At 42.7% G+C, this 23,968-nt stretch overlaps 1 protein-coding gene across 5 annotated transcripts in view; it reads left to right on the top strand.

Moving 5' to 3' along the window:
- The window catches only part of DGKB (diacylglycerol kinase beta), a 686,362-nt gene that overhangs the window by 99,235 nt on the left and 563,159 nt on the right, over window positions 1–23,968 (top strand). For 2 of the 5 annotated variants that reach the window (XM_072650812.1, XM_072650810.1), the window contains exon 2: window positions 3,672–3,806. The exons of the other annotated variants lie outside the window; for them this stretch is intronic. The gene's annotated coding sequence lies outside the window, so the exon portion shown is untranslated. The remainder of the gene's footprint in view (window positions 1–3,671; window positions 3,807–23,968) is intronic. 5 annotated transcript variants of the gene reach the window in all.

Genomic DNA, 23,968 nt, shown 5'->3' with positions numbered 1-23,968 from the left:
AACATTGCCACCTCTCCCTTCATGTGCACAGAGTTGGAGGGGGACTGTGCTATGATTGGACCAGGCCTTCTCCCTCCGGGAGCACAATTTCTTAAATAAAGATACTTCTTAAATAAAGACTGTAACCTTCACAGTAACCTTCAACACCACCTTTTGGGATTTCAGGATGAGGGTAGGGGCTTCAGGCACAGAGTCCTCTGCTTTCTCTCATTCCAAGTGCAGATATGGCTTCACCAAGATCATTGGATGGTCCAGGATGTCCTGTCTGGAGGTCTGTTAATGTTCCTACAGAGCTTGAATAGGGGTGACCACCAATTGAACCAGAGCCTTGATTCCACTCTTAATCCTTCTGCTAGTAAAACTCATGGGCCAAGGGGGCACAGCGACCTCCAACTCAGAGTGTGCCTGCTCCTCAAGCCCCAAACCTTAATCCTGGCAGCTGCAAAATGTGTGCACACACGTACACACGTACCCTTGCTCACACATGCTTCCCTTTGCACTCACACATGCACCCTCACACAGACATGCAGCTTTACACACATGTACACTCACTCCCTCATACACACATGTGCACCCTCATACACCTATACCCTCATGCACGTGCATCCCTTCACTCATGCATGCATCCTCACACACACATCCATACCTTTGTACTCACACCTGCACCCTTGGACACATACCCTCAGTCACACTCACACCCTCACACACACACACATACACCCATACCCTCACATACACACATATCACATACACACATATACACATATCTTTGCATTCGTACATGTACCCTTACTTACTCAAACCTTCACAATCACAGGTACTCTCACACACACATGTACACACACATGAATCTGCACACACACACTTACATGTACAAATGCTCCCTCACACATGTACCCTCACATACATGCATACCTTCACTCTCACACACATACACATTCACATACCTTCACACTCATGCACATACATGCATTCACATACCTTCACACACACACAGAAACCCAAGAGTTATTCTTTCTCTAATCTTATCTAGTTTTAAATCTGTGGGCTAAGTCATGAGGTTGAGGATCTGGAACAGACAAATATAGTAGGTAGCCCAAAGCACAAGTATCTCACCATTTTCCTCTTCCCTTCCCTCTGGAATGGGAGGGCATCCCTGTTTTTACCCTGGAATGTGGGAGAGAAGAGGGGGGACATGGCTCTTCTTTATCCATCATGTTACTTGAAGTCTGGATGAAAAGCTATGGACTCTTGGTAAACCCTGGGATGTTTCCATAGCCATGAATACCTCAGCTCCACATTGGGCCAAACCTCTTTCTCAAGGCTGGGATGTGTGAGATGTCCTTCGGCTCCTCTTCTCACCAACGGCTTTGCAGATATCCTGGTGTCCAGGCCCATCACAAGCCCTACCTCTGGATCAGAAACAATCCTTGCATTATTAATCACCTCCTTTGGCTGTCCTGTCCACCCCAGGCTGCTCTGTTTCTTCCATTGACAAGGACAAATGAGTTCCCTTGTTGATAGTTATATATAATGGCTCAATCGAATTACCGCTCAATTATGCAAGGGCTGTGTGTGTGTGTGTGCACACATTTGTGTGTGACAGTGTGTATGTGTGCTCGTATGCATGTGTGTAAGGGTGTGCGTGTGTACATGCATGTGTGCATATATGTGTGCACACACGTGTATGTGTGTACATACATGCGTGAATGTGTGTGTGTGTGTGTGTGTGTAGGATAACCTAGTAAAACTTTGATATTGGTAAAGTCAGGAGGCATGCGAATTTGAGCAAATTAATTCTCCCTGCTCCTTAGCTTCCCCTTCTTTCAAATGAGAGTTGGCCAGATGATCTCAGATTTTTTTAACCAGATCCAAATCTACATACTCTGTTATCTAATAACGGTTAAAGCACCATAGAACATAAAGCCAAAATAGACCTACCTTATGGTCCTGGCGTCTGAACTCCAGCTGGCAGGTGAAGAAATGGAGGACAGGAAGTGGCGTTGCAGAGTCTTAATTCCTCATAGTTTTAAGTCTATCAAAGTCTAGATACTCTTATTATGATGAATAATTAGTGTGTCTTTAATCATGGCGATCCATTTATATAGACTTGCAGCCTGACAAAAGGTTTTCCTGACCACTTGGGTCAGTATTTGTTCTTCCCCATTTTATAGAAGAGAAAACAGAAGCTCTGAATGAGAGCAGTTTACCCACCAAAAAATCTGATATTTTTCCCCTTTTTTCACCCGGTTGCTCATTTGCCAAAGGGTCAATGCCAACGATCCATGGGCCTCCCCCTGGAAACAATAATAGCTGATGTTTATGTAATGCATTCAGGTTTGCAAAAAGAAATGCTTTGAAAGTCTTCCATCTGTTTTCCTGTTAGCCTCACAAAAATCCTGCAAGACAGGAAGGTTGGATGCGACCATCTTACAGAGGGGGACCATGAGGTCCAGAGGAGCGGTGCCTTTTTCTGTCTTGTATTATTAATGCCAGCACAAGACTAGGGGCTTATTTTACATTTTCTGTTGACAGTTTTTGTTTTTATATCGCCTTCTTTTTTGAACAGAACTCTCCCTGCTCCCCTAAAGGTTAACCAGCCCTTGTAACAAAGAACAGAAGAGAAAGAACCAACCAAGATATCAACTGGCTAGGACAGTATTTACAAAGCTTGGGCTCTGTAGCCCCTAAGTCTTCTACTGCAAAGAAGGGAGTCAGGTGTATTTTCTCATCTTTTCTTTGAAGAAATAAATAAATTTAAAAAATAGGTATTATTAAGTTTCAGACAGTGTGTTGTGTAATATGAACACAAATACAAGACTGAAACACTGTCCCTGACCTCAGGGATCTTATGTTCTAACAGGTTAAAAAATATACAGTAAAAATAAAATGTAAAAGTGCTGATTGTTCTACTTAGCGTTTCAGGTTCTCTACTGGTGCAGTCCTCTCCATTTGCATTCGTGTAGTCATTGGATATGCTGTTTTCCTTCTTTGCTATGTAGTTATGTCTGCTCATATAAATATTGGCATGCTTCTCTGAATTCTTCATATTAATTCTTCACCACAGTACTGTAGCATCCTGCTAAATCCATGCACCATGACTTCCTTAGCACTTCCCCAGTTGATGTCCATCTATTTGCTTTGCTACTACAAACAATATAGGTATAAGTATTTTGGTGTATATGGAGCTTTTCTCTTTATCATTGACCTCCTTGGAGTACACGCACAGCAGAAAACTAAGGGACATTTTAGCCACATTCTTAACATCGTTCCAATTACTAGATGGAATGTTTGGGGCAGTTCACAGAGTCCCTCAGTCACATACCTGAGTCTGTGAAATCCTGCTAATGTTGACTGCTCCCTTTCTTCACCTTGGACAATTTTCTGGGTCTGATGTGAAACCTCAGAATTTTTTTGATTCACATTTTCCTTATTGTTAGCCATTTAGAGGAATATCTTTTGTGGACTTTAAGGGCTTGGAATTCTTCTCTTAAGGACTATTTCTTCATATCATTTGGGGAATTGTTTTTGGTCTTATTTTTATGTAAATTTTCTACATATCCTATTTCCTGATGTCTTATCAGAGATACATAATTAAAAATTGTTTTGTTTTTCCTTCTCATTTTAGTTATATTGATTGTTAGTGTCATCATTTTTCTACTTCATTTAAGTGAGAAGATCATTTCACATCTGAGAGAGGAGAACACAGGACATGGGGCAAAAAGCCTTGGCAGACCTTGACAGACCTTGCAAAGAAGGCCAGGAAAATGCAGACAAGAATGGGACACCAGATCTGAAACACTGAGGCAAGCCTACTTACCTGGCAATCAAAGGAAACTCATTTAGTGCTGTACACAGAGAAATAATGACCATAGAATATTGAGCCAGAAGGGCCCTTTGATGTTTGTAGAGGATCCCATACTTGAAATTTTCATCATGTCTGTGAGGTAGTCATGAGCTTCTGCTAGAAGATCTCCAAAGATGTATGTCTAGAGGAATGGGAGTCCTATATATGGAGGCATCATCTAGTGCCACCTCTGAGTAGTACCTCTTGCTCTTTGGGAAGGCTGCTTGGCCATTGTGCCATGTTCATTCTCAGAGACCAAGACCTGGTCATCTTAATTGTGTTGGTACAGACCTTGGTGTGGCTCCTGAGACGATGAGTCAATCAGTTCTACTTTTGAGGAGGATTTCAGCAAGAAGAGGAACTAGTACTTGTCCATTGCATAGAACAAATTTTCTATTTCTAGAAATGGAGAAGAATTTGACAAATCCTCGGGGTGCTGTATCAGTAAGTACCCCAACATCCACAGGGGGTCCTGCTGTCACAGGTTCTTAGGTCTGCATTCATAAAAGGAAAGGTAACTTTTGATGAGTTAACTTTAACCAAGCACATGTATCATTCAACTAGTTCAGGGTAATCAGCACCCTGAAATTCAAATCAAAAAGTCAACAGACATGGCTTCCTCTGCCTGAATTCAACAGACAGGTCCAACTTTCTGACCATAGTTACCAGAGAGGAAAGCATTGACACCTGGATTTTGAGAGCCAGAGGGCTCCTTAGCGGCTTCCCAGAGTCCTTCTCTGGGCAAACAAACACTTCTGGTCAGTAAGCCCCAAAGTAAAACCTGACCCTCAGAGTATTTATGCACTTTTAAGAGTTAGGGGGCATAGCCCTCTGACCCAGTGCCTCAATGGAAAAAAAACAAAAGGTGCTTGGGACTCTCCTACAAAACAACTGCCCTAATCAAGCGTCCCTCAGTGGGCAGGTCTATTGGTATATGGGGAAGATCTTCTTTAACCTCATAATCCAGTCAGAGACACTTTTAGTAAAACAAAAATAGCAAAAGATCTTAATTTGATTGCCATCACAGGTGCTCAAGTTTATCCTTTTTCCTGAATAATTGTGCCATAGTCCTTGCAGGAGTCTGCTGAAGATGCTTTGGTCATCACTTTTCTCTCCAAAGAAAAAGAATCTGTCTCTTGGATGCCCATTTTTTTGTATTTCTTGTTTTTCTCCATCTTTCCACTTCCCTGTTTCTCTTTCTTCCTATATCCATCTCACCCTCTCTTTCTTCTCCATCTGCCCCTTTCCCTCTCACTCTCTTTTCTTCCACCTTCCTCTCTCCCCTCCTTCTTTTCCCTCGTCTTCTCTTTTTCTTTCTCCACCCTCCTTCTTTCCCTCTTTCTGTCTATCTTTTCTTTCCCTTCTTCCTCCCCCTCTTCCTCTTTCCTCTCCCAATTTCCTGGTTCTCTCTCCTTCTCTATATGTCAACATAAATTCATCCTTCTTCCTGTCTCCTCATCTTTCTATGTTTCTTTTTTCTTTCTATCTCTGTATCTCCTTGTCTTTCTCTCTCTCTCCCTTTCTGACTCAGTCTCTCCCTGTCTCTCTCATGAAACTTAGGAGCTTCAACTGCCTGCTCAGCAGGAAAAATCTTCTTTTCCCTTTAATTAGGGCTTGTACTTCTCATCTGTCACTTCTAAATTGCATCTTATTTTGAAAACAGCATCTGTGAAGAAAAGAGGGCAAACATAAAACTATAGGAAGAAATAAATACATATGGAGAAAAAAGAAAAGAAAAAAAATAAGAAAAGGGCACTTTGATTCAGATGCAAAAGCAAAAACATTGTATGTTCCCCTCTCTCTTTGGCCCAGAGGGTCAGTGGTGGCAACTGGTCTTCAGAAAAAGTTAACAGCTGCTGGCCTCCTATGAAGTCTGGGGATCCCTGTGGCCATCAACTATTACCTTCCGTGATAGACTCTTTTCTGACAGTATGGTTATCTTGCTCATCTTGTGTTCTGTCTCTTCACTGGATGTTAAGTCCATCCCTCCCCTAATTAGAGACATTGAAGACAAGGTTTGAAGGCCTTTTGCCTTGGAGATGGAAAGGCAATAGCAGAAGTGGTAGTGATGTGAGGAGGCCTGAGGGCATGGAGGAAAGTGGAGGGGGCATTAGTAATGTGGCTGCCAGTTCTGCTTCCTTAATTGGCCAGCTCTGTCTTCTGTCTTCCCTGCTCTGTGGGGAAAAGTGTTTGGAAGGTTCCTGGACCTCTGCAGTTCCCATCTCTCTCACAGGCTAGCCCTCTGGAGCGTTTATGATTTTTAGTAATTTTATCAGACAGAAAACCATCCAATAAGTAGAATTTTAATTCAGATGACTTCAAAAATAAACTTAGCTAAACTGTCTTTTAATTATCTGTTGATTCTGCAAAAGATTTGATAAAGTGAATATTGCCCTCCTCAAGATCTGTGCAAGGCTGTCTTCTGTGAATACTGGGCCAGATCACCAAATATTTTCTCTAATTAGCTGGGGATTTCCTTCATTCTGTAGTGAGTGGCACTAGATGGTCAAAGTTTGTCATTTGGGGACATTGACCTTTCAAAACTTAGTCCCTGAAATAGGCTTTGAGACCACGTCGTAAGATGCCGAGTTCCCCAGGCATGTATACCTGAGAGGGAATGAGAAGTTTGGAAATAAGAGAAAAAAGAATGATCAAAATAGGTAGACATTGCTTCAGGACAGGGAAACCAGTATAAAAGGAAATGCTTTACCCATGGAAGAAACATGCTCCACAAGAATAACCATTTTAACAATAACCAAGGCGTGTGTGGAGTTTTAAGTTTTGCATATCCCTTTGCCATTGTTATTTAATCTTCACAACAAATTTAGAAGACAAGTTCAGTTTTTATAGACATAGAAGAAATTGTGACAGACAGTGGTGAATGACTTGCCTAGGCTACTGAGTCTCTGGCTGGATTTGAACTCGGGTCTTCCTGATTCCTGGTCTAGTGCTCTCCCTAGTGCTCCAGGACCACCATCTGTGGTCTAAAAAGCCCTCCCTTGTATCCATAAAGCTTCTTTCTTGGTCTGTCCATGGGGTATTTAGTGTTTTCTCCAGCTCTAAATTAACCTGGCTCTATTTTCTGTTTAAGTACTGTGCCCTGCCCCTACCCTACCTCTTAACAATACCAACAACCCCTAGCATTTCTTCATCACTTCAAAGTTTACAAAGTGCAACACAGATGTATCAGAATTCCTTTGACTCTCACGATAGTTCTGTGGCAATCTCCATTTTACAGAGCAGCAAACTGAGACAGAATGGTTAGGGAACTTGTCCAAAGTCCCAGTTAGTAAACGTCTAAGGCAGGATTTGAACTCAGATTTTCAAGGCCCCAAGTCCAGAGTCTTACCCAGTGATATCTCCAGGAAGTTTTCTTTCTAGAGTAGATTTAAAGGGGGCATTCGTGGGGGTCTGGGGACGTTGAGGACTCTCTGAAGTGTTCTGTAGTCCTGTATGTCAGCGAGGGCTTACAAAGATGTGGTGGGGTGGACCCCTCTGTGTGAGGGGGGCCTCCACACCCCACCTGTTGTGTCCTAGAATGCCAGCTGCCTCTGGGGCCATCAGACCACTGCATCCCTGGGCAGTGAGTCATACCCAGGTGCCTGGGCCCTGGCAGGAGAAAGGATGGATGTTAAAGAAGCACTGAGAGATCCACCCCCACTGGCTCGCTGCCCATTCTCATGTTTAACATTCACCAATAATCAGCGATGAGCTCGTTAACTGCCACCACATGCTGCTTCCTTGCAATTCTCTTTATTTAATCTATGCCGAGTTGAGTTCTATTTTCAGAGGGTGGATGGGAGCACAAGTCGCCAAGGAGCTGGAGATTGGAACTGGGGAGGAAAATGGAATTTTTGATTCTGATTGGAAGATCAGTAACTGATCATTAGCACATGAAAATGTCCTAACTGCAGGCGTTTCTATCATGCTCATTTTACAGAAGAGAAAGCAGGAGCTCAGAGACATCAAATGACTTGTCCATGGTCATATAGCTAAATCAGTGTTTGAAGTAGGATCTGAATTCAGGACTTCAAGTCCATCACTCTTTGAATTATGTAATGGTGCCTCCTAGAATAGGTAAAAATGCCCTAAAATCTTAAAATTAGAACATTTCGGAAGAGAAAGTGACCTTGGAGATTGTTTTGTTCAAACCTATTCCTTTAATAACCTTGGAAAATGAGGACCAGAGAGATCAAAATTCACGTGTGAGGGCACAAACCTGAACAGAATCAGACCAGTGAGTGGAACCCAGGTCTCCGAAATCCCACGTTTTCTAGACCCTGTCACTACTTGCAAATGTGACTTACCATCTCTTCCTTCTTCATCTGACCCTGTCCTTTTCAGTTCCTTCAGTCTATATTGTGGTATACAGGAAAAAAAAGTAGAATAGGTGGACATTATAGGTTCAAATCCCACCATATCTATTCATTCCCTGTCTGAATCTGGGCAAGGGGCTGAACCTCTGTTGACCCAAACTTCTCATGTGAGCAAGCCTTCAAATGCTATAGAGATATGAGTGCTTCTGATTTGAGTGCAATGATTGTCCTCTCCTCCCATCCCCACAATGTACACTCTGACCTTCATTCAGAGGTGATGTGAATTCCTCCACAGCAGATCTTTGGGTCTGTCTGTCTGTGCTGGGGGCATGGGTACTTTTCTCCAAAACCTCTACTCATTGGTGGTGTTAATCTGGGTTTCTCCCCTTGCAAGCCACCAAGGTATTGAGAAGACTTGAGGCTCATTTATGAATGTATCAAACAAATGCTGAGCACCTACTATGGGTTAGGTACTGCATGTGGCAAAGAGAGAACAAAATCTGAAACTGGTACTGTGCTGTCCCAGAGAGCCATTGGCTTTGTACCCACACAATCTTTAATGCAGTTGCATCAATCTAGGCTCAGATCCTCATTCCATGCCTTAGGAATTGTGCTACTGGGCCAATGCCTTTAGCTGTCCTACACTCAATTTCCTCATCTATAGAATAGGAATAAAAATAGTTATTGGCCAGGCACTTAGAGTTTCTAGTAGTTTCAAATCACTTAGCCTGGATAATTTACTTAACCTCTGTTCAGTGGACAGCCCCTCTGTCCCCTCTGCCTGTCACAGGGATGTTGTGTGGGAACCTCAAAGTCCTACAGGACCAAGCTGTTAGTAACACGAGAAGGCACAACACTTTTCCTAGCTGTAGGAGGTCCAGGAGGGCCTGAGGAGGCCCAGGAACTGCAGGATTGGCACCTCCATCCCTGCCGAGGCAGAACAGGCAGCCTCTTTGCTTTTCACCTCCCTGCTACTGGGCAGTGGTGTTGGCTAAGGCATGTGTGGGGGCAGAGTGAAGGAGTTGGATTGGGCAAGAACCATGGTTCAAATCCCTGGTCTGTCCTCTTTAGTCATCTTTCTAGAACAAATAGCTTTGCAAAGAAAGAAATGGTGTCTGGTCGTATGTAGGAGACTTGGCACAATGGGCCAATCCCACCTTTTCTTTGAGGGACTTTACACACTCAGGGAGGGATTCCTCCCCCTGGGGCCTCTGAAGCTAAATCATGCTTCAAGTCCTAATCTTCTGGTATTACAGCAGCTTCTAAGTGGAGACTGTGAGAGTTAGCCAAAGGAGTCTCTGCACATGGTCCATGCTGGATACTTGGTGTCTCTTCCTTGCCTTGACTCCAGGTACCAGCGTTCAGAAAACAACTGGGCAGATGCAAGAGGCTTCTGTGGATCTAGTGTCATCTGATTCTATTTTTGATGTCCAAGTGGGTCAGTGTGTGTATGTGTGAATGTATGTGTGTGTGTGTATGTGTGTGTGTGTGCGTGTGTGAGTGAGAGAGAGACAGAGAGAAAGACAGACAGAAAAACAGAGAGATAGAGACTGACAAAAATAGTAGGAGTGGTTTACTGATTTATTGGTTTCCCATTGTCTTCTAACCACATACATAAAGTACATGGACTAGTCTTTATTATTTTTTTTTAATGTCACTATATATGGGGTCTTCTGGGTATTCAGTGCACCCATAAAAGGAAATGTCGTTAAAGGAAAAAAAATGAAGGCCATCAGTATGAACCAATATGGTCATGCTTGTATAGTTAAGTTGAAGGATTTGAATTCCATCCATCAACCAATAAATATCAATTAAGCTCCTACTGTGTGCCAGGCACTATACTAAGTACTGAAGATACAAAAAGAATATAGACAGCCCCTGCCCTCAAGGAGCTTCCAACCTAATTGAAGCAACAACATGCAATCAAATATACTCCAAGCGAGTTATATACATGATCACTAGGAAATGATCAACAGTGGACAGGCACTGGAATTCAGAAGGGTTCGGGAAGGCTTCCTCTGAGCCTGAGTCCTGTGCTCTTTCCCTTATGCCAGGTTAATGCCCACCAATCCTCTCCTCCATTTTGGGCTTGCCTCTTTCCCTCCATATATCCCTGATGGCTCTCTCTCTCAGGTCCTTATCCCATGTGACTGTCCCTTCCATTGTGTTCCTTGGAGCCTCACAGAGTGCAAGGAATCCTAGGCAAAGTGGACTCCTCGCTTGAAAGCACAGCTCTGCACTGTGTTCTCTTCTTTTTACCTTTCTTTCGATGCTTCTTACCCATTATTTTGGTAGAATCCCTTTTCCTTACAGTGGAAAACAAACTGATAGAACTAACAGTAATGGCGTTTGTCTCTGGAAAAAGGAAAGTCAATGGTTCACTGTTTAGTTAGATTGAGTGCGCGAGTGCCAGATTTCTGGAAAGTCCTTGAAAATTCTCAGGTTTTTCTTCAGTTTCTGGAGGAGTCTCCCTGCCTGCTTCACCTTTTTCTGACTAAAGCAGCTTTCCCTCAGTCATCAGGATTGAGGCTTGACAGCGACCCCATGAGGCCAATTTAATCCTGTCCCCTTTGTTTGTTGTTTAATGCGAAGTCTTGAAGTGATAGGGTTTCCCAGAATTTTTCAATGCAAATATCTCACATTTCCATTATTTATTCCTCTTAAGCCCTCTCTAAAAGGCCCACTCTGATGGCTTGTTACAGCCTAGAGGTGACCCTATTCTGGAAATCCTAACACTCCCAGTCCTTGGCCTAACTCTGGCTTGTAATAAATTCCCATGGTATTTGAGCAAGTCCTTGAATAACTTAATCATCATATTTGGGCATTTTGAGCTCTACATATATTTTGGTCTAAATGTCAGTTGTCAGAGCTTCATAAATCTTCTCTATTTTTAGACCACATTGGGTAGACTGCTTGGTTTAATCCTCCCCTCCACCCACCCCCAGAAACAGATCATACACTGTGAGGCCATATTTATGAGAAAAGTTTTTTTAATGGATTTTAATTGTGAATTGCCGACTGCGGAAGGTGGTGAGGAGAAAAGCAATTGCTGCTGGTGTAAGAACTGCTTGGGAGTGCTTCCCCGTGGCTAAATTTAACCTCCAAGAACATCCACAGTTGTAGGAAGCATATTGAAATCAAAATGAGCTTTTATACTAAGAATAGTGTACGTGTTGGAGCTTAGAGAAGGAATAATTGCCCAAAAGGAGTGAAGGAAGATTGAAGCCTGCAACATATGACAAGGGAAACTCGAAGAGAAAATGGGAGAATTGCAAATATAATGATGTGGAAATGAGATGATGTGATGTGAACAGCCCTTTGCCAAAGTCATAATCTTAGATGGGGAATCCCAAGGGTCCTAGTGGACTTTGAAGCTTAATACTGCACAAAGATTTTAGGGACACTTTGTACTGATGTTAGGGATGGTTTTATAAGTATGAATATGAGTACAAAACCCAACTCCACCACTCCCTAGCCCAGTGAACTCTGTCAAGTGACATAACCTCCCAAATTTCCCCCCTTGTAAAATGGGGGTGATGATAATTATGATTATATCCATAACGGCTTTAAAGGATTATTCTGAGGATCAATGAGATAAAATGTTTAATCACTTTGCAATGATAAAAGGTCAGGTAATTTGCCTTTATTTAATACTTCCTGTGTAGCAGGGATTTTGCCAAGTAGGATACAAATAGTAACAAAAAGAAAACAAGTCCCCTACTTTGAAGGAGCTTAGGCTCCAATGCAGGAATGCAACCTGGCAGAAGGATGAAGGAGTGGAGCAGATGTAGCCATGTGAGATCATAGGGGCAAGGTCCTAAGAATCCCAAGTAAAGCAGAGGGGGATGAAGGTTGACATGCCCATTCCCAAAATGAAGGCTGCTCCACCTCCCACCCCTCGGGAGGAACTCAGCGATGAGAGAAAAGAACGTTTCAGGGTGAGAAGGCTACTGAGAGGTCATGGCAAAATTCAGAAGAGAATTTGGGAGTGGAATATGAATACAGGCTATTTTAATTATTATCACTATTATTAGTAATGATAATAGCAATAATAATTAGAAAGAAATGTTTAAGTGAAGAGGGCACAGGAACCTAGGGCATAAGTTAAAATATAACCTTGTCAGGCTTCATTCTCAAGAAAATATCTTCCTTAGGGAAGACTGGGGGTGTGTCAGGTTTAGCTCTCTGCTCCTGATGGGGACAGATCTGATGGTCAGAGAAATTCTGAAACCTGAATGGATCATGGCAATGCCATGACTTGGACAAGACTCTCTAACAAAGAGCTCTGGGGTTGGGATCCTGGATTTCTGCTCTAGGAAAGTTGCCTTCACCTGCTCAGCACCCAGGACTCTCCCATACCCTCATCCCATGAACAATGGACGTAAGGACATGCAAAGGAAGAGGATTTATAAGAAATAAAATCAATCAGATCCTGTCTTTAATAAAGTAAAATATGTTAGCAATATGTGCCAGTCACACTCAGCTGAAGTAAGGGAGAAAACTCAGTCCCCTTGTTGAATCTGGGAAAGAGATACAACTCCCAGGGTCTTCGAAGACTGACACCTCTCACAAGCCAGCAAAAAGAACTGGAACATTTATCTTCTTGTTTTCCATTTTGAATTCCATGAACATGATGTTGGAGAAGATTTGCTTTAAAAGTAAGAAGTGAGGAAAAAGTGAGAAAAAAATCAAAACAGAAGGGAGAGTGGGATACCAAAAATGCCCAAGACGTTCTCTGGTGCTAAGTCAAGATATGCTCCTATTCAGCTTTCTCTTGGAAATTTTCTAGGAGACTGAATGGTCAAAGAAGATGGAAGAGTGTTGATTAACAAACATTTATTTAAGCAGATAGTTTGTACCGCACCTTGTACTAAATGCTAGGGGAGCAAAGACAACATTGAAATGGTCCCTGCCCTCTAGGAGCTAATAACTGATTGGCTCACTGAGAGACACTAATGATTAGAGGGCAGAATGCAGATGTTGGTCCAGCAAAGAAGTAGGTTCAGATAGATAAGAAGATAACAGTGTCATGGAAACCCGGAAAGGAGAGAATACGCAGGCAGAGAAGGCAGTCAAAAGGCTCAAATGCCTCAGAGAAGTGAAGAATCATAAAAGTTTAGAAAAGGGCAAGAGATTTGGCAGTTAAGGGAGCTTTGATAATGCTGGAGAGAGAAGCTTCAGCTAGAGGATGAGGTCAGAAGCCAGAACATAAAGGACTAAGAAGTAAGAGGAGGGAAAATAAAGGTAGTTACTATGGACAGCTCCTGAAATAGAGCTCTCAGTTTTTCCTTGATTTTTTTAGGCTATTTTACAAAGAGATATTTACTTCAAATGACATACCAACATCCCCAGCATGAACTCATACTGTGGCATTTCCATGTTTTTATTCCCTTCCCCTCTTAATTATCTTGTAGGTGAATAATTATGGGATCTTCCCACATGTAGCTTCTAGATCATGCCTGAATGAAAGATCACTTAAATTTAAGTTGTACTAAATTGAAACAAGCTGACCTTGGATGAGCATTGGGTAGGGATATTGTGGAAGGGGCTCAACCATTGTGTGAAGTGTTGGAGACCTGACTCACCAACCTCCATGATCCTTTCTAAGTAGTGTGATGGTTACACTCAATAGTTTATTCTTTGCTTAAATGGGAAATGCCTCATTCCAGGACTAATGGGCCATTAATGTTGAACCAGAGGATACTCGTGCAGTCCAACTCCACCATTTTGCAGATGGGGAAAGTCTCAGAAAAATGAGATTTGCCACACAGGGTGTATCAGAGGCAAGGTTTTCACTCAAGTCCTCTCACAGCTGTAATTACACAGCCTCCCTTCAGGACGCTAGGGCCATGGGGACCACAAGTTCTTGTTGAAACCTCTCCCTCATTAGATCGTGAGCTCCTTGAGGGTAGGAACTATATTTTACCTCTTTTTTGTAAACCTAGTGCTTGTCACAGCGACTGGCACATTTAGTCATTTGACACATGTTTATTAAATGATTAAGGGGTAAAATGATGTGCCCAGGATCACAAAACTAGCCTGCATCAAAGAGAGAACTTGAATCCAAGTCTTCTTAGTTTATTTGCCAATCTACCCCTCAAGGGAACCAAGAGAACCCAGTTGGAACCCTAGCATTGTCATGTGTTCTATGTTCCAGGTAAATCATTTCACATCTCTACATCCCAGCTTCTTCAATTGAGGTAATTACCGCCGAACAATCATTAGGTTGTTATTAAGAAAGTATTTTGTAAGTGATGAAGTAGTACACAGATGTGAGTTGCCATTGTCTTAAGTAATAGTAGTCACACACAGTAATCTGCTATGGTTGAGTGGCACAGAAAATGGAGAGCTAGGCCTCGAGTCAGGAAGACTCTAAAATCCATCCTCCAATACTTCTACCTAAGTGACCTTGGGTAAATCATTTAACTTTGGTGTACCTCAGTTTCCTCACTTGTAAAATTGGGATGATAATAGATTTTGTTTTACAAGGTTGTGGTAAGGATCAAATATTTATAAAACATTTATCACAATTCCTGGCACATAGTAGGTGTTATATAAATGTGATGGCGGTAGTAGTACTAGCAGCAGTAATAGTAATAGCAGTAGTAGTAGTACTCCCTCCTAGATGACCGATTTAGAGAAGAGTCCTACTATGAGTAAGTTATCAAGCCAGAAGGCTTTTCTTTGAAGCCATCTGTCAGGACCATAATATATAGGAAGCATCCAGCTCAAAGTCAAGAGAAAAGAGACTTGGTAGAGGTGACCAGAAAGATCCTGGAATATTTGAGAAAGAGATTCAGAAGAGGAAAAAGCTCACTCTCTCTCTGTGAAAGAAGGTGAGAGCTCTCAAATTCTTTCCTATTGGAAATCCAGTTTAGAGAAGTGTGTTTGTAAGGTTGGAGTTATCCCTAACTCCTTTGTCTCCTTCACGGTTCCTCCCTCTCTAGCCAACATCTCGCTTCGGGCAACCCTTCTCCACTCATGTGGCCACCATGCTGTTCCTGCCCTCATCTCCTCTCAGCTGGACTATTGCAACAGGATTCTGATTGGTTTTTCTGCTTCTGGTCTCTCATCCCTCCATCCTCCTCCACACAGCTGTCAAAGCACAGATCTGAACATTGTTACACCCTGCTGGAAAATATCCAGGGCTCCCTATTTTCTGTAAAACAAAATGCCAACTCCTTTAGCCTGGCATCAAAGGCTCTACACTATCTTTTCAGCCTTCCTTCATACTATGCCCCTTCTCAGACTCTACATTCCAGTCAAACAACTTTTCATCATTCCTCCAGTCTGATGACCCATAATCAATCACATGGCCATTGCTCACATCATGTCTCATGGCAGAATTCCATCCCCTCCCTCATCTCTCCCTTTCAGAGTCCTCCTTCAAGGCATAGTAGGAATACCTTCCTCCATAGAAGGAATACCTTCTCTGATTTCCCAGGAGTTCCAACTCTTTGGCCTTTCTCCTTCCTCAGTTTGCTTGTACTTCTTGGCTCCCTTTCTGACTCTCCAGATTTCCTCATCATACCTCAGATTGCCTTCTCACCCTGGGAGACCCCTCCTGTGGCCTTCATCCTTTTCTGTGTGTGAGATCTTCCTACAACTTCCATTTTGAGGAAGTCACCAGGCTGCTTTTCCATCACTTCTCTTCCCCCACTAAAATGTGAGTTCCCTGTGGGAAGAACTTTTCCTTCTTTTTGCTTCTCTGTGTTCAGTGCTAAGTATGGTGCTTGGAAATGCTAAGTACTTAATAATTTCTTATTGACTTAACTTGACCACTATACTTGCATGCATACCTATTGCCCCAACCTCCCAAACCACCCCCAACCCTACTACAGATACTATAGCTCCAGAAAACCTGGATGGTTTTGGTTTTATCTTCAGTGACTTCATGTGGGGGTGGGTGGTGCAGGAAGAAAGATGGGTATTGAGGAAAGAAAGGGTTCAGAATGATGATCCTAGAGTGAGCAACAAGTTCAAAGAACAATGAATCTAACACAGAATGAAAATAAATGTCTTAAGAAAGGTACGTGAAAGTTGGCCTGGTGTCCAGGAATTAGATTTTGTTAGGGCGATCAGAGAAAGCATCACTCACGTTTCCTTCAATTAGTGTTTCATCAGTTGCTCCTGAGACATCTATAAAATACTCTGCCTATTGAAATTGCTTTTTGTTCTCCATATCTGATACAGAGACCATGAGACCTGGAAGGCATCACTAAGAACCTGGGGTTTTTTCAAGGGGGCAGGTTCTGGGCAAACATGACAAGCAAGCAAAGTGTGCCTTCATCTTTCTTCTCCCTATAGGGGCACCATCCTTCACAGGTACCCACTTTCAATACCCTACTGCCCAGCCCTCCTGTCTGGAACAGTGCCTTTGTGTTCCACCTAAGCTGCCCAGGGATCCCCATGAAAGCCTGTTCTTGGGGCATTGGCTCCCACTGCTATCCCCTGCCTACCCAACTTTCCCTGCTGTCGGGTCCCCAGCTTCACTCTATTGAAATTTAACTTTCTTCTACTTTATCTCTTCAATTCTTCTAAGCTAACAATTAGCTAATCCAGTGAACTCAGTTGCACAAATGGAACAAGACTAGAGGGTGCACCGAAGTTAGGGTTGGAAGCTATTTTAGAGATCATCTGGCTAAGCCCTCTCATTTGATAACTGAGGTAAATGAGGACCAGGGAAGTTGTGAGTTACTTAATGTTCCACAAGCATTAAAAATAAGCAGAGTGGAAATATGGCCTTGGGTCTATTTCTACTATAGCCTAAGGCCTGTTATTCTTCTTCCTCCTGTATCAGCTAACGTATGTATGTTCTTACCTATGGTCTTCCAGAGACAGCTCTCCCCCTATTTTGCATTCAACCCATTCACTCAAAGAGCTGATTTAAATGGTGTCTATTTCAGGCCGAATAGATGGGGAGACTGGTGTTGGGACAAGGCACTTGTGGCAGGCACACTCCGTGGACAGGTTGTGAGCTCTCCTGTGAGATTGCCATCCATCAATAAGCATTTGTAAAGCAGCTGCTGTGCGCTAGGCACTGGGCTAAATCCTGGGGATGCAAAAGGACACAAGGGACAGCCCCCACCCTCAGGGTGCTTACAATCTGTGGAAGGTAGACAACATATAAATAAATGTGTTCAAAGCAAGCTGTACACAGGGCAAATAGTAAACAATTGTGAGCATTGAGAAGGACTGAGAAAGGCTTCTGCTAGAAGAGGAGATCTTAGTTGGGACTTAAAGAAAGCTAGGAAAGATAATGAATAGGAGTAAAGGAGAGAGGGCCTTCCAGACATGGCAGAAATGGTGGACGGTAGTTGGAATAGCATGGAAGTGGCATGGAGTCACTAGATGGAAGAGGCCTTATCAGGGTGGAAAGGAGAAGAAGACTGGAAATGTGGGAAGGTCTTTGAATGCCAGTCAGTATTTTGTGTTTAATCTTGGAGGCTATGGGGAGCTAGTCAAGTTTACTGCAGGCAGGGCAGGGTGACATGATCAGATCCATACTTTAGGAAAATCACTTTGGTGTCTAAATGGAGGATGGACTGGATGGAGGAGAGACTTGAGATAGACTGAACACACCAGGGAGCTCTTGCAATATTCCAGATGAAAGCAATGGCCATTGTATTCCTGGCCAATGGCAACTCACAATTACAGTTTACAAAGGACATTTCCCCATCAAGCCCCTGAATTCCATGAGGTAGCACTCCTGACAAGAGTTAAGATAAAAGCCCTGCCAAAATGGTTCTCTGCTCTTCAGATCATCAGGAGAATGGCATGTTCCTTCAAAGACTTAAAGTACTGTCTCACAGGGGAACTAACACCAAAGAGGAAGAAGGAAAAGCTTCCTGGGGTCAGGAGGCTGAAGGATGGAATTGTGGGCCACAGAGAAGGAAAGCAGGGAAGGATCGCTGAATTCAGAGAGCTATGTTAACAGCTACACCCTGGGAAGGTGGGGCTTGATTTTTTTAAGGAGGAAGAACTTCCTTGTATTATAAAGAGTGACATTAAGAACTGATGTGTGGCAGTACATCACCAAGGCAATATTCACAGCATTGGTGGTGCAGGAAAGGAATCCTCCAATATTTGTCCGAGGAATAAGGGATGAGTTATTCATGGTCAGTAAGTACCTGCCAAGGCATCCAAAGGCAGCCGTAAGTCACCTTTATATGAAAAATACAGAAATGTGCTTATTTCTTGGGCTCTGTATCTATAGTTGAAGAACATCCTTATAAACCTGGCAAGTCCAGATGACCTCTATGGTTCATGTGAGGGGAAAAACTATGTGAAGAAGGAAAATAAGACATAGGGTACCAAGAAGTAGCACAGCTGAGCTATGTTACCCCTACAACTTTTCCAGAAAGGTCTAGAAAATGCACCAAATAAAGTCCCAGTTGGGACATGCAAGAAAATAATTAGTTATTTTTTTCCAGTTCACGTCGAGATAGCAAGGTACAGAAGTGTCCAGACACTGGGGTAAGACACTGGGGTAAAAGGTAGTCAGCAATGGCCTCAAAAAGCATTCTATCCCAGGGGGAAGCTATGCGTCAGGCAATAAGATGTCCCAAATATAGCCAAGAGGTATCTATATAGGATGCAGGGATATATACCACATGGCTGCCCTGTTGCTCACTACCCAGTTCTAGGTCACAGATCTAGGGATGACTGAGGTGGTGAATGTGCCTGATGATGGCATTCCATAAGATGAGGAACAATTACCTTCTCTAGGTTGTGTTCTGAGCTAAGAGCAAGTTCAGAAGCAAGCAGCAGCTTTATGACTCTGATTCCCCCAGAGCAGAGCTTTAGTCCCAGCTTCCAACTGCATCTGAAACCTGCAGGAAAATAGCCAGAATGGGAATTCAGTCCAAAAGGGAACCTGCAATTCTGTCAGTCTGAACCCGTAGAGCTTCCCAATGGGCTGCTAGTGGCTAAATCCAGCAGAAGTCTCTGGAACTCCAACCAGGTGCAAGCCCAGAGGTATGTTACACAGACCCAAATCTGGGTCAGGAACTTTGAGAACTCAGACCAGTGATATGACTTTGCCTTGGATCAGATCCACTTAAAATTTGGCAATTCTCACCTTATGCTATCCCAGAGATCCTGAAATCACATGATACTCAATATCCCTAAGAAAGTAGCATCAGGACCTAAGAGGCTACAAGGTCAGCCAAAACTGCCCCCACCCCAGAAGTACACCAAGCCCAGCTCTAGCATAATGATCAAAGTCAGAAAAGTAGACTAAAAGCATGAGCCAGCAAAGAAGGAATGCAGTCATAAAAAGATATCATAATAACAAGGTGCTCAAGACACAAACCCGGAAGAGAATGACTGAAACTTATGCAAGCAAAACCTCAAAGAAAAACACAAGTCAGGTAGAATTTTTGGAAGAGATGAAACAAGAAAACACCTGAAAATTAGAATGGACCCATAGAAAATAATGACTGCAGGAGGAAATAAGAAATATTAATACAAAATTTAAAACCTGAAAAAAAGAAGGAAAAGTGTAATATTGCATAGTCAAAACAACTGGCCTGAACAACAGATCAAGGAGAGATATTTGAGTCACCAAGCTGCCTGAAATCCAGTACCAAAATCTATTTTTAAAAGAACCTAGAGATTATTTCAGTAAATCATAAAAGAAAACTTTGGGGACAAGCCAAGATGGTGGAATAACAGCATGGACTTGCTAGTGCTCTTTCCCCAAACTCAGGCAAATATCTGTAACAAATAACTCTAAACAAATCCTGGAGCTGTAGAACCCACATAATGACTGAGGGAAGAAAATCTTCAGCCCAAGACAATCTGGAAGGTCACTAAGAAGTATCTATCACACCCCCATGCTGGGAGCAGAGTGCAGTGTAGTATGGGCCATGCCAGCACAGACAAGACCTGAGCAGGCCTTGCAGGGAAAGAATCTTGGGTACCTCTGGTGGTTTCCAGACTTCATGATCCTAAAACTGAGGACAAATTGGAAGGACAGTGAAAAAAAAATCTATGGGAACTGTGTGAGAGAGTAGAGTGGGTGGCCCCAGGGGAGTCAGGGAGGGGAACCCATGGAGGAGCAACCTGTAGCAGAGGAGCAACCACAGCAGGGGCAGAGGCAAAAGCAGCAGCTATTTCTGGAACACTAGGCCCACAGACTGGGTGGGGGGAATCCAGTGGCTGACAGCACCCCCACCCCACCACCACTGGAGGCAGAGAATTACCTTGACAAAGAGTTAAAAAGTCATGTAAATAGTTGGAAAAATGAGTAAAAAAATGGAAAAAGAATCAGACTATAGAATCTTACTTTGGTGAAAAGGAAGATCAAAGTATACAAACAGAAGACAATAAAGTGACAGCTCCTATATCCAAAGCCTGCAAGAAAAATATTAATTGGTCTCAGACCATGGAAGAGCTCAAAAAGGATTTTGAAAATCAAGTAAGAGAAGCAGAGCAAAAATTGGGAAGAGAAATGAGAGTGATGCAAAAAAATCCTGAAAAAGGAGACCACAAAAAATGCTAAAGAAAATAACACTGTAAAAAATAGACTAGGGGCGGAGCCAAGATGGCAGAGTAGAAAGACGCGCATACACATAGCTCCGAACCCACAGCCCATAGAACATTTGTAAAAAAGAACTCGCGGTGAATTCTGGAGCAGCAGAGGCCACAGAACGGTGGAGCAGAGGAGATTTCTGTTCCAGAGAGCCCTTCAAACCTCTCGCAAAAGGTTCTTCATGCTGCGGATGCGGAGTCCAGCCCAGCCCTGCCGTGGACGCATGGCACCAAGAGGAGCAGATCCAAGCAGGCTTCAGGAACAGAATCTCCAGTGGCTGCGCAGGTCCCTCCACCCACAGGTGATGGGGGTCGGTGAGAGGGTCTCTTTGCCGGGTCGAGAGGGGAGTGGGGTGGCCCCATAACTCAGGCCCCCTTGGGAGGCAACAGCAGAAGCGGGAGCATACCAGGACTCCCCAAGCGGGCAGGAGCCCAGATCCATTGTTGAAGGTCTGTGTATAAACCCCCTGAGGGAACTGAGCCTGAGAGGCGGCCCTGCCCCCACCTGAGCACCTGAACGTAATCTCACACTGAATAGCAGCCCCGCTCCCACCCAAAGCCCTGAGGCTGGGAAGCAGCATTTGAATCTCAGACCCCAAGCACTGGCTGGGAGGATCTGGAGGCCAAGTGGGTGTGAAGAGAATATTCAGAAGTCAAGTCACTGGCTGGGAAAATGCCCAGAAAAGGGAAAAGAAATAAGACTATAGAAGGTTACTTTCTTGGTGAACAGGCATTTCCTCCCTTCCTTTCTGATGATGAAGAGCAATGCTTACCATCAGGGAAAGACAGAAGTCAAGGCTTCTGCATCCCAGCCCACTCAATGGGCTCAGGCCATGGAAGAGCTCAAAAAGGATTTTGAAAATCAACTTAGAGAGGTGGAGAAAAAGCTGGGAAGAGAAATGAGAGACATGAAGTCAAAGCATGAACAGCAGGTCAGCACCCTGCTAAAGGAGACCCAAAAAAATGCTGAAGAAAATAACACCTTGAAAAATAGGCTAACTCAATTGACAAAAGAGGTTCAAAAAGCCAATGAGGAGAAGAATGCTTTCAAAAGCAGAATTAGCCAAATGGAAAAGGAAGTTCAAAAGCTCACTGAAGAAAATAGATCTTTCAAAATTAGAATGGAACAGATGGAGGCTAAGGACTTTATGAGAAACCAAGAAATTTCAAAACAAAACCAAAAGAATGAAAAAATGGAAGATAATGTGAAATATCTCATTGGAAAAACAACTGACCTGGAAAATAGATCCAGGAGAGACAATTTAAAAATTATGGGACTACCTAAAAGCGTTGATCAAAAGAAGAGCCTAGACATCATCTTCCATGAAATTATCAAGGAAAACTGCCCTGAGATTCTAGAACCAGGGGGCAAAATAAATATTGAAAGAATCCACTGATCACCTCCTGAAAGAGATCCAAAAAGAGAAACTCCTAGGAACATTGTGGCCAAATTCCAGAGTTCCCTGGTCAAGGAGAAAATATTTCAAGCAGCTAGAAAGAAACAATTCAAGTATTGTGGAAATACAATCAGGATAACACAAGATCTAGCAGCTTCTACATTAAGGGATCGAAGGGCATGGAATAGGATATTCCAGAAGTCAAAGGAACTAGGACTAAAACCAAGAATCACCTACCCAGCAAAACTGAGTATAATACTTCAGGGGAAAAATTGGTCTTTGCATGAAATAGAGGATTTTCAAGCATTCTTGATGAAAAGACCAGAGCTGAAAAGAAAATTTGACTTTCAAACACAAGAAGGAAGAGAAGCATGAAAAGGTGAACAGCAAAGAGAAGTCATAAGGGATTACTAAAGTTGAACTGTTTACATTCCTACATGGAAAGACAATATTTGTAACTCTTGAAACTATTCAGTATCTGGGTACTAGGTGGGATTACACACACACACACATGCACATGCACACACACATAGAGACAGAGTGCACAGTGTGAATTGAAGAGGATGGGATCATATCTTAAAAAAATGAAATCAAGCAGTGAGAGAGAAATATATTGGGAGGAGAAAGGGAGAAATGGAATGGGGCAAATTATCTCTCATAAAAGAGGCAAGCAAAAGACTATTTAGTGGAGGGAAAAAGAGGGGAGGTGAGAGAAAAACATGAAGTTTACTCTCATCACATTCAACTAGAGGAAGGAATAAAATGCACAGTCATTTTGGTATGAAAACCTATCTTACAATACAAGAAAGTGCGGGATAAGGGGATAAGCAGAGTGGGGGGGATGATGGAAGGGAGGGCCTGGGGAGAAGGGAGCCATTTGAGGTTGATCATGGGGAGGGACAGGATCAAAAGAGAGAATAGAAGTAATGGGGGACAGGATAGGATGGAGGGAAATATAGTTAGTCTTATACAACACGACTATTATGGAAGTCATTTGCAGAACTACACAGATTTGGCCTATATTGAATTGCCTGCCTTCCAAAGGGAAGGGGTGGGGAGGGAGGGAGGTAAAGAAGTTGGAACTCAAAGTTTTAGGAACAACTGTCGAGTACTGTTCTTGCCACTGGGAGATAAGAAATACAGGTAAAGGGGTATAGAAAGTTATCTGGCCCTACAAGACAAAAGAGAAGATGGAGACAAGGGCAGAGAGGGATGATAGAAGAGAGAGCAGATTGGTGATAGGGGCAATTAGAATGCTCGGTGTTTTGGGGGGGGAGGGGACAAAAAGGGAGAAAATTTGGAACCCAAAATTTTGTTAAAATGAATCTTAAAAGTGAAATAAAAAAAAATTCTTTTTAAAAAAAAAATAGACTAACACAAATGGCAAAAGAGATCTAAAAAAACCAATGAGTAGAAGAATGACCTAACAAGCAGAATTGCCAGATGGAAAAGGAGGTCCAAAAACTCAGTGAAAAAAAAATTCCTTAAAGATTAGAATGGAACAGATAGAAGTCAATGGCTATAAAAAATCAAGAAATTATAAAACAAAGCCAAAAGAATGAAAAAAATAATAGACAACGTGAAATATCTCATTAGAAAAACAATTGACCTGGAAAATGGATCCAGGAGAGACAATTTAAAAATTATTGGATTAGTTGAAAGCCATGACAAAAAAATAGCATAGACATCATCCTTCAAGAAATTGTCAAGGAAAACTGTCTTAATATTGTAGAATGAGAGGGTAAAATAGATATCAAAAGAATCCACTGATCATCTACTGAAAGAGATACCGCAAGGAAAATTCCTAGGAATATTGTAGCCAAATTCCAGAGCTCCCAGGTCAAGGAGAAAACCAGAAAGAAACAATTAGAGTA

This window comes from Notamacropus eugenii, chromosome 3 (assembly GCF_028372415.1).
Source record: "Notamacropus eugenii isolate mMacEug1 chromosome 3, mMacEug1.pri_v2, whole genome shotgun sequence".
Classification (NCBI taxonomy): Eukaryota; Metazoa; Chordata; class Mammalia; order Diprotodontia; family Macropodidae; genus Notamacropus; species Notamacropus eugenii.
The sequence above is the reverse complement of the archived record's forward strand: the minus strand, read 5'-3'. Positions and strand labels throughout refer to the sequence as shown.